Below are 11,723 nucleotides of genomic sequence, written 5' to 3' on the forward strand. Positions count from 1 at the left end.
GCAGTCAATAGAGGGATTGGTGATTTCTTTAGATGCAGAGAAGGCATTTGACCGAGTTGAGTGGCCGTACCTTTTCTATACTCTAGACCGATTTGGTCTGGGCGAAGTTTTCATAAGATGGGTAAAGGTTCTCTACAGTGTACCTCTCGCTGTGGTCATTACCAACGGGGTACGATCAAGCAATTTTAATATTTCTAGAGGCAGCCGGCAGGGCTGTCCCCTTTCACCATTACTTTTTACGTTGGTGATCGAACCGTTGGCAGAGGCCATTCGTGGGGATCTCAATATATCAGCTCCAGAAGTGGGGTCAAAATTACATAAGATCTCGCTGTATGCAGATGATGTTCTAATTTTCTTGACAATTCCAGCAGTTTCAGTGCCTTGCCTGATACAATGCATTCATGCGTTTGGCGCTTTTTCAGGGTATAAGATTAATTTTGCTAAATCAGAGGCTATGCCTATGGGTGGTCTTACGAAAGAGTTGGCCCTTGAGAGTGACTATAGATTCCCATTTAGGTGGTCACAGGGGGGTTGTGTGTATTTGGGCATATTCATTACTTCAGTTCTGGATTGGCTGTTCAAAGCCAATTTTACTCAATTATTTGAAAAAATTAAACAAGATCTCCAAAGATGGGAGGCACTTGCAATCTCATGGTTGGGTCAGATAGCGCTTATTAAGATGAATATTCTCCCTCGTTTGCTATACCCTATATGGATGCTCCCCCTGATTTTCAATAAACACTCAGGAGACTGAACAGTTAGTTCAGCTCCTTTATCTGGTGCCGTAAACAGCCCCTCATTAAATTAGCCAAACTGCCTCACAGACTGGGGGAGTAGACCTTCCGGACATTAAAAATTACCAATTAAGCTCACTTTTGACCTACGTAAGTGATTGGGTTTGTGGGGACCCTCTTTCAATATGGCTAGATATCGAAGTGTCCCAGGCAAGGTGCCCCCTTACCAGTTTGCTGTCTTTGGACAAGGTGAGGACAGTTAGGGAATATTGCCATAACCCAATAGTCATCAATACTGTTAAAGCATGGAGGGCAATTCGGCAGAGGGAAGGTAATATTGGCAAAATGTCTTTGTTTACACCTTTAGTGGGTATGCCGAGTTTTCAACCAGGTATGATAGATTCAGGATTTAAACGTTGGGCAGCTAGGGGTATATCTTGCATGGGTGATTTATTTGAGGGAGATATAATGATGTCCTTTGATCAGTCAGTACTGAAGTATGAGTTACCTCTTTCGTTTTTTTCAAGTTAGGGATTTTATTCAAAAAAAGACCACACTTTTGACTGATCCCTACAAATCTGACATAGAAAGAGGGGTACTAAGGGCTAAGAGTACACTCTCTGTCAGTACTCTATATCATCAATTGGGGGGTGCCACCTCAGATGAGTCTGATCGACTCTGCAAGATGTGGGAAAGGGAGCTGGGTGTTGAATTTTCTTCAGAGGCATGGGAGGATATTTGGGAGAATGCAAGGAAGATATCAATTTGCAATAGGACCCATGCTTTACAGTTGAAGATTCTCCACAGGGTCCACTTAGCCCCAGACCATTCATCAAAATTTAAACCAAGGGTATCTTCAGCATGTCCCAAGTGCAAGGTCTGTATGGGTACTCTTACCCATTGTCTTTGGTCTTCAAACATATTAGAGTGCTGTGGTGGGTGCAATGGAGAGGATTTTAGGTGTAGGGGTAGAGAAGGACCCTATTTCACTCCTTTTGGGCCTACCCATTGCATTTCCTGCAGACTCGCATAAGAAAAAACTTTTCAATATTCTTACATTCTGTGCAAGGAAGAATATCTTGCTAGGTTGGATATCAGAAAACCCCCCAGGGCCTGTCGGGTTGGCGGAAGATTGTTATGGAGCATATTCCCCTGGATTTTCTCACAAACATGGTACACCACAAAACTGAGAATTTTTACAAGACATGGCAACCCTTTTTGAAATACCTGGACACAGATTTATCTGTCACACTAACAAGGGCTTTTATATAGCTGTAACGATTGTTCATGAGTCCAATATCCAGGGAGGAGGAACTGTGAATGTATGAGTGTTTTGTTTGGCTGGGCTGAGTTATTATTATTTATTTGTTTGTTGTTAGGTATTTATTTAGTTAGTTAAATAGCTAGTTTAGTTTTTTTTTTAAATTTTATACTTCTCTATATATGTTTATACATTTGTGTTGAAGGGTGGGCTGGGGAATTTTTTTTTATTATTTGGATTTAGTTTTGTATTATTTTTGTACTGTTTTGAATTGCATTGTTTTGTATTTATTGTAATATTTAAAAATCTATTTTTACTTAATAAAAATATATTATTAAAAAAAAACAAATCGTTCCTGTAGTGGGCAGACCGAAATTGAATACAATATTCCAAAAGTGGCATAACCAATGTCCTGTACAGCCACAAGATGACATACCAACTCCTACACAGTGCAAGGACCAATTAGGGCAAGCATACCAAACACCTTATATAAAAGCAAATTACTGCGGATGCTGAAATCTGAAACCAAAAGAGAAAATGCTGGAAAATCTCAGCAGGTCTGGCTTTGTCAAAGCTTTGACAAAGGGTCAGTTAGACTCAAAACGTCAGCTCTTTTCTCTCCTTACAGATGATGCCAGACCTGCTGAGATTTTCCAGCATTTTCTCTTTTGAATACCAAACACCTTCACTACCCTGTCTACCTTTGACTCCACTTTAAACTTCCCCAAAAAGGTTTTTGTTTAAACACTATTTGTTCATCATTTGAAAAGTTTCTCAGAACACAAGTGAGTTGCAGCTACAACTAAGAATATCAGGATGTTCATATTTCATGATTGATGAAAGAATATAGTAACGCACAAGCCAGTAGGATGCACCAACTTCAAATTCGAAGTGTGGAATGAAGGTTCTAAACATTAATTTTCAGACCTGGGAAATACAGGCCAATGACAGAGAAAAATGGCAGCATCACTTGTAGGTTAGCATATGTCACCATGATGATTGGGTGGTTACAGTGCCTCAGCAACAGAAACCAAAATTAACCCAGAACACCACTTCAAAGGCAGTACTTGTGAAGGAAACCGAGTTTCACAGATTTGTCCCTCAGCCCAGCAAAAGTGCATTAGATTAAGCTATCTTATACCCGACAAGATTTGATTTGCTGCATGTTTATCATCTTACACAAATACAGGGATGGCAATAAGTAAGGCAGCATATTCAGATCATTCTTGCTGCAACATCATTTAAATCCATAGTTTGTCAATTCCAGATCTCTTGGTAAAGTGTCACCTGGGATTTGTTAAATATGTAACCTTATTAATATTAAAACTAATGATGAGGAAGCCAAATCCACACAATGGTCACCTTAATCCTAAATGTTAAATGTTCTGTAACAAAAGTGCTTTAAAAGCAGGAATAACAAGGGCAGATTTTAAAATATTAGTTCTGAAACACAGAAGTAGGAGCAAACAAAGGTCTGGTTCTCAAGGATGGATCTGAAATTAAAGACTGCATACATGCTAAAAATAGATGCAATGACGATTGAAATTCCATATTTATATCCAGACATTAAAGTGAATCATGCTGCATTTCATGAATATTTACAATAGGTAATCAGAATCAAACTCAAAATGCTCATTGGCTTTTGATCTTTTGTCATCTTTGAATTGTGATTTTTTTTCTTCATGTGACACACAAGTTCAATCACAGAATTTTAACTCAATACAATCAGATTATGCTATCTCTTTTCAAACCACAGTACCCAACGTGAAAGAAACAAATGATGTAGATGGTAAGGGCCTTTAGAATTTTTTTCAGAGATATTAATAAATTCAACAAACGTGTTAAGTGAAGCAAATGTTCCCTTTTTATTTGAATTTCTCCTTTCTTACAAGGCCCAACTAATCCATATCACTTGTTGGGCTGAGTACTGCTATTTGTATGTGATGCGGAAAAGACCAAAGCACAAACACTCCTCAGCATAAATTACACTAAGAATCCAAAGTGGGGAAAGAGGCAGAGGAATTTAAAACATCTTTAAACACAGATAATGTTCCAGCTCCAGACAGTGAGAACTGGTTTCCCAGGGTTTTTAGTAAGTCAATTGTGAAGAATGTTCACTGAGTAGCTAAGACACATGAACCCTGACAGGGAGAGATATTGGAATTCAGTTCCCTTTCCATATCCTACCGATTCTCCACCTCAATACAAAAATACAAATGCAGCTTGCAAAAATCAACTTTCATTTGTTCAAAGAGTATTCTTGAGAATAGTATAGTTACAGCATTAATCTCCACTTAAAATGCAGAAAGCTTCATAAGGTATGAAGCTTCCAAAATCAGTTCAGAAATGGGGTAGAACTTTTTTTCATAACTTGTACAGTATATCGCACCTACTTCTAAATGCACAGGTGGAAATATGATACATACAGCCTTGCAGGGATGGGTAGAAGGGATTGAGCTCTCTCCCTCTCTCTCACCTGTCCCAGATGCGGCAGCTCCCGGTGCCTCCGGGCCGTACCAGCCGCCACGGAAGGGCTCGAAGGCGGCGCACACGTAGCCGTGTCCGTCCCTGAGCTCGGCCAGAGAGCGGACGGCGCGGCCGCCCCGGGGGCTGTACAGGCGCCTGACGCCGTTAGCCAGCGGGACCCAGCGGCTGAGCTCTACCAGGAGAGCTTCCAGCGAGAGGTAGCGGCGGGCGGGGATCCGCAGCGCCTTGCCTCGGAACGAGCGGTCTCCGTTCTTGTAGAAGGTGACAACGCGGGGCCGCTGCCAGGGTTCCTCCGGGGGGCACACATTCAGCCCCGGGCTGGACATTGTGCACTCTGCAACTCAGCCACGTCCTGAACTTGCTGCTGCTCTCTTCCGGCTTTCACATCAGCAATCCCCACAGCCTCCTGGCTACTCTCCCAAATCGGCAAATAACGCTCTCCAATCTTTGTAATTGACCTTTTTTTCCTCGAAGAAAACACAATCTGGGGATGCACGAAATTACTTTCTTGTTTCTTTTTTTAAAAAAGCTTTTGTATCTGCACAACTTCTTTGCCACAAAAAGTTTCGCAATATTGCAGCAAGATTAATGAAGTAGGTGGGGGTACAGTCGCCTTATTCTGGTGATTCCTTTCGCTTCGTGGAAGTTGCCAGCTTTTGTTTTGCCCTGCAGCTCAGCAAAGCGCCAATCTCGAAATCTCAGTTCAACTCTCGTCTCCTGTTGCTTCAGAGAACTATTTAGACAGTAACCGGGCCCTCACAGGGCGGGGCGGTGTGTATCAACTGTCACCAACTTTCACGCTTTCACTCAGTGGTCCGCATGCTTGATTCAGGGCGAGAGCACTTGACTGGAAAACACTGACATGCAACTTGCAAATGTGAACTTTATTGAACAAGAGGCGGCAGCCCCCGCCACTGCTCTCTGATTCAGCCCCAGAGCACGATTTGGTGTGAATCGTGCAGGACTTCAGCTCTCTCTCCAGATTAGCATCGCCAGGCTGAGGAAATCATTTGTTTGCTTTTCCACCGTGGATGTTTGAAGGCTGTTGCCGGGGTAACGGCCCTTGGATAATAGGCTGAAAGAGAATATTTTAGGTTGATTTCGTTGGAGAGAACACACATTTCATTTTACTTGGGCCAACTCGTTTCAGATAACGTATCACCCGCACGAACTCACGTCGACAGCTGGAACTTTAATGACAAGTATTTCCGTTGCAGATCAGGTAACTCTCCACTGTGTCACATCGAGTGGCTTACTACAAACTAAAAATGACCAACCTACAGGGACCAGAACAAGGGGTCCGCACTTTGCTGGGCGTGTTTAAAATAAACAGAAATAGCAATTTGTCTGAAATATCGTGTTTGTTGAGAACCGCCACAATTTGCAGCACGATTTGTCCCCATCACACATGAACAGTTAAACACAAATTTAACTCACGACAGAAAGTTAGGGCCGGTCTTTCAGGAACTGACAACACTTTCCGATGGCAAGACTTGTGTTGCTGCAAAGCCACTCGACCCCTGAAGCCAGAAAAGTAACATTCCTGCAGGTAAATTATTTCTAGAGCTTTTCAAATCGTCTATTGCTTCACACTTCTCATTTAAATCCCTTAACCCATCCATATCTAAGTTAACTTGAATTTAACTTGTTTCTCCATCACTTACAATTTACTTTTCTACCTTTAAATGTCTCCCTTAAATAATTAGTTTAATGATCCAGTCATTCAACCCAGGTCACAAAGATACACTTCCAGCATTTGCAAAACAAAGCCAATTGGAGTTTACAGGAGACTCCCGTATCGCACTCCCTCAAAATGTACCATCACAGGCGATTCTAGGCGAATAGCGCTTGTAATTTCGCAGATTGCAGTCAATGACATCTACCTCTCAAAGCTACTGTTTATTAAGACCGTAGAAATAGCAATAGGAGTAGGTCGTTCAGCCCATCTAATCTACTTCACCATTCAATAGGATCATGGCTGATCTGGCACTCTTCCCATTCAGGTTCCTACTTTTTCCCATGACCCTTGATTTCCCCCTACTAATCAAGAATCTGTCCATCTCAAACTTCAATATACACAAGAATTCTACCCACCCCTCCACCCAGCTTTCTGTGACAAGGAGTTGCAAAGATTCTCAAAACGTATGTCTTTGGTGATAGTTCACAAATCAACAGTGAATAACATTTAGTATATTAGTGTACACTACTCAGATCATATATTGTACATATCAACATTATTGTGATATGAGGAGAAAGTGAGGTCTGCAGATGCTGGAGATCAGAGCTGGAAATGTGTTGCTGGAAAAGCGCAGCAGGTCAGGCAGCATCCAGGGAACAGGAGAATCGACGTTTCGGGCATAAGCCCTTCTTCTTTAGCATATCATTATTGTGATATGCTAAAGTTTAACTGCTTAGATTTGAAAGAAAATGAGTGGGTGCTTACAAATGTACATGCTATATGGAACTATTCATAAATAGCATAAATAGAGTGTGATGTAAATAGAGTGTGATGTAAAATACACCTGTATATTGCTTATGGGCATCTTCTAGGGGTTTTCTTCTATCATGTGGTTGAATATTTAATATGAAGTTGTTTTGTAAATTTGCAGTTATTCTAATCATCCTTATTCTTCTGAGATGAAGTGTGATGTAAATAGAGTGTGATGTAAATACACCTGTATATTGCTTATGGGCATCTTCTAGGGGTTTTCTTCTATCATGTGATTGAATATTTAATATGAAGTTTTGTAAATTTGCAGTTATTCTAATCATCCTTATTCTTCTGAGATGAAATGTAATCACATTTCAATTCTGAAGGTCAGTATTTATTGTAATGTAGTGACATTTCAGTTGTAGTTGGATAACCAAACTGAACTTTTTAAAAGACAGAATATGGTTCTGCCTTGTTTCTGGGCCACTGGAGTCTGTTGCACACATTTCCCTTTCTGGCAGTCCAGCCACTAGCATTTTACCCATCACTCATACCTTTGGTTAATTTTGTTAAGTCATGAAATGCTGCAATTGCTGAAAAGACAATGCACGAATCACCCAAGCCTAACTGCCTTTGAGAAGTTAAACCACTATGATTGTGTGGTGTGGGTTTGGTTAGGGAGAAGGCTCTTGAATTTTGACCCAGCAGTAGTAAAACAATGATGATGTTGTTCCCAAGCAGAATGATGTGTAATTTTGAGACAAAAATGCATATGTTATGTCCATGTATCTGCTACTTTGTTCTTCACTGTGGTAACAGTTCCCAAGTTTGTAAACCTTGCAAGTAGCAGCAGTGTGTAATAGATCCATACTTGAGGAACTTCCCTTATAAAAATAGATTGGAGAAGTTAAGAGTTTCCTTAGAGAAAAGAAGATCAATAGGAGATTTGATAAAGGTTTTCAAAGTCACGACTGGTCTGAACAGAGTAGATGGAAACAAAAACTTCCCATTCATGAAAGAATTGAGAATTAGAAGGCAAAGATTTCAAGTCCTTGGCAAAAAAAAGCAAAGCTCTTTTTCACACAATGAGTACTTAATATCTAGATTGCACTGGCTGAGAGTGTGGTGGAGTCAAATTCTATTGAAATATTCAAAGGAGAATTGGACTGTTTTCTGAGAAGGGATGAACAGGATTATAGGGAGTAGGCAGAATAATGGCATTTAATGAATTTCTCAATCATAGAGCCAGCGTAGACACAATGAGTCAAATGGACTCCTTCTTTGCTATAACAACTCAGCATAATTCTAGGATCATGTAGATTTTTCTCATTAGACCTTATATTGTTATGCCACTTAGCCATCTCCTGTTGTAATTTTCCAATGTTGTCTCATGTGAACTTGGTATCAGACCAGATTTTGAATGTGTAATGGAGAAAGGATAAAATCTGAGAGATTGGGCAGATATCACCTACAGCTTTTAGATCAGAGTGATGCTGGAAAAGCACAGGTCTGGCAGCATCCAAGGAGCAGGAAAATCGACATTTCAGGCAAATGCCCTTCATCAGAAATAGAGGCAGGGAGCCTCCAGGAGAGATAAATGGGGGTGGGGGGAAGAGCTCGAGAGAAGGTAGCAAAGAGTACATTGGTGAATGGGGGTGGGGATGGAGGTGATAGCTCAGAGAGGAGGATGGGGGAAAGTAGCAAAGAGTACAATAGGTGAATGGGAGTGGGGATGGAGGTGATAGGTCAGAGAGGAGGTTGGAGCAGATAGATGGGAAGGGAGATTAGCAGATAGGACAGGTCATGAGGACAAACTGAGCCTCCATGCTGCAAATTGGTGCTGTGTGCATGCTCCAACTACCCAGACCTGGGAGAAACCCGGGAGGAGCTTATTAAGAGCCAGAGATTATTCCGAGAGACAACGTCAGAGTACCATCTGTAAAATGAGATTGAATCATTAGGGGGTGAGCCCATGTTCAGGCATTCCAATTGAAATGATATTGGAGGTTGTTAAGAAGTCGAATCTTTAAGAACGAGAAATGAAATTCCACTGGAGAAAGACAGATTGTTGATAAGACTTTTGTGACTCAAAGTAATTACGATATCTAGCTGGGTTGCAAACACGTGCAAGGGAGTAGTTTTGGTCACATCTGCCATTTAATCTGCACAGTATTGTGCTTGATCACAACTTGGTGGTGACTTTATATCGCTTGCTGATTTTTGATGCGAGAGAGATAAATGTTGTAAGCAATTTACATTTTTGACTTGGGAAAATAAAGTTTATATTTAGATTTCGAGACCCTGAAAATCAATCGGCTTTACTCTAACAGTAAAGATTTGTGATTCTCAAATATCCTGTACTTTAAACAAAAAGTTATTGTTTTTAACTAGACCATAACCAAATTTAAGGGTCTGGTGCAAGATTGCAACAAACCTACCATTTTAAATACCTCCCTGTGACTTTAACAGAGCTAAAAATAATTTGTTTTTCTTGAGGGCATTCCTTGAGGTTTTCAGGATCTCTTTCTTAAATCTCATTAACTCCTTCATTAATTGATATAGTTACCGAGTATTAACACATTTTCTATTTGTGTTGGCATCTGATGGATTTGAACACATAAAGAAGCAAGATTAGAGCAGGATTAGGAGAATTCACAATTCCTCAATATTTAACACTATTCGATTATGCTTCATGCCAGACAAAGAATACATCAATTTTATATCAATAAATACTCGTTAAAAAATAACTGACACACTCGACACCAAATCTATTACCCTAAACACACTTCCCACAGACTGGTGAGGCACTATTATATTTGGCCCTGACATGGCCATTGCACCTCAAGTCATTCACTATAGGCAAGATTCTTTAAGATATGATTCTGTGTGAACACAAATCTTTATGAAATAAAACTGCACAATATTAAAATAAGCAATTGACACATTCGTTAAAAAAATCATTCCCTACCATAGCTCCCGAACTCCTGTAGCACTCGGGCCAGCAGTAAATACTGGCCAGCCAGTGATACCCACATCCCACAAATGAATAAATCTTTAAACTAAAGAGACTCTGCATACATTTGCAAGGAATACATAACCTGTTTTTGTGTTCACAAGTCAGATTTCATTTGCTGAAATGTTTCAAATTCGCTTCTCATTGCAGGCCCTTTCCAACATTTACAGACCCCTTATCGCTTTTCAAACGCATTCTGCCTTTGCGGACCATCTCCCTCTTTTGAAGATCCCTACACCCCTTAGGCTCATTTTTTTAGGGGGGGGGGGGGGGGGGAAAGAGTGTTGGGTGGTGTGGTTGTGGATTTGCCATAGATTGTAAAGTTCTGGGTTTTAAGGGTGGAGGTCTTCTATCCACCAGAAGCCATAGGAGGAGGCTACTTGGGGTCAGGGGAAGGAAAAGCCGTTAGGTATCTTGGAGTGCTGAAAAAAAATATTCAAGGGGATTAGGGGAGGGGGGAGGCTCAGGGATTGTGCAGGCTGGGAAATTGCAACGTGGAAATGGAAGGCAGACAGAACATTTTTACATCCAACAACAAACGAATATTTAACTAGGTGCCATGAAAATGTGAAAACCCTGAGGTCATGAATTTTTGGCAAATGAATGTGGAGTCTCAATGTTTAGGCTGATGGTATTTTGAGTAGAAAAAGAGTGTGTCAGTTATATTGGGGGGAAAAAATTGTTCCTAACTTACATCTATTGTCTCCTAAGAGTTTAAATAATGTCATGTAGGAAATTTACATTTTCCATGTGCTTGGTGGCTTTAGCCATAAGTCATAGGAACAGAAGTTTGGCCAACAGCCCGTCGAGTCTGCTTCACCATTTGATCATAGCCGATAAGCTTTCTAACCCCATTCTCCTACTTTCTCCCATAACCCTTGACAATCAAGAACCTATCTATCTCAGTCTTAAATACACGCAGTGAGCATTGAGGATAGCCATTCATTCTTCTACTATGGGAGCATAAACACACCATACATCAACACAAATAAATCAAATATTAAGTTACTTGAATGAAATACCAAATAAATGAGTTTGTGAGTAATCAAAAGGAACCTCTGAAAACCAAGAAAAGCCCGAAAAGTTGTTTTGTGCACTGCTTGTTATTATCCAGGAAAAAGCAGCCAATTTCATCACTATTCCATTCATCAGCACGCCTGTATTGTGTACCTTCTACAAGGTCTATAAGATTGTGGTACTTATTGGTTGCCACAAGAGATATTACTAACATGTTAGGCTCTTATTGCTCTTTTAATTGGATTTGAGGTGGACTGGAATAAAAAAGTTTGAATAACAAGGACATTTAGTTTCATAATGTTTTATGGTGGTTCTGAGACCTTATAAAATGCAATTTTCAAAGGCTCTATCTCCTTTCAAAATATTTCAACAAGTATTCTTCCAAATGAACTGCAGTAGGACTTTGTCATTTATATAAATGATTTGGATGCGAGCATGAGGTACAGTTAGTAAGTTTGCAGATGACACCAAAATTGGAGGTGTAGTGGACAGCGAAGAAGGTTACCTCAGATTACAACAGGATCTGGACTAGATGGGCCAATGGGCTGAGAAGTGGCAGATGGAGTTTAATTCAGATAAATGTGATGTGCTGCATTTTGGGAAAGCAAAGCTTAGCAGGACTTATACACTTAATGGTAAGGTCCTAGGGAGTGTTGCTGAACAAAGAGACCTTGGAGTGCAGGTTCATAGCTCCTTGAAAGTGGAGTCGCAGGTAGATAGGATAGTGACGAAGGCTTTCCTTTATTGGTCAGAGTATTGAGTACAGTAGTTGGGAGGTCA

Source organism: Chiloscyllium plagiosum, chromosome 4 (assembly GCF_004010195.1).
Source record: "Chiloscyllium plagiosum isolate BGI_BamShark_2017 chromosome 4, ASM401019v2, whole genome shotgun sequence".
Lineage (NCBI taxonomy): Eukaryota > Metazoa > Chordata > Chondrichthyes > Orectolobiformes > Hemiscylliidae > Chiloscyllium > Chiloscyllium plagiosum.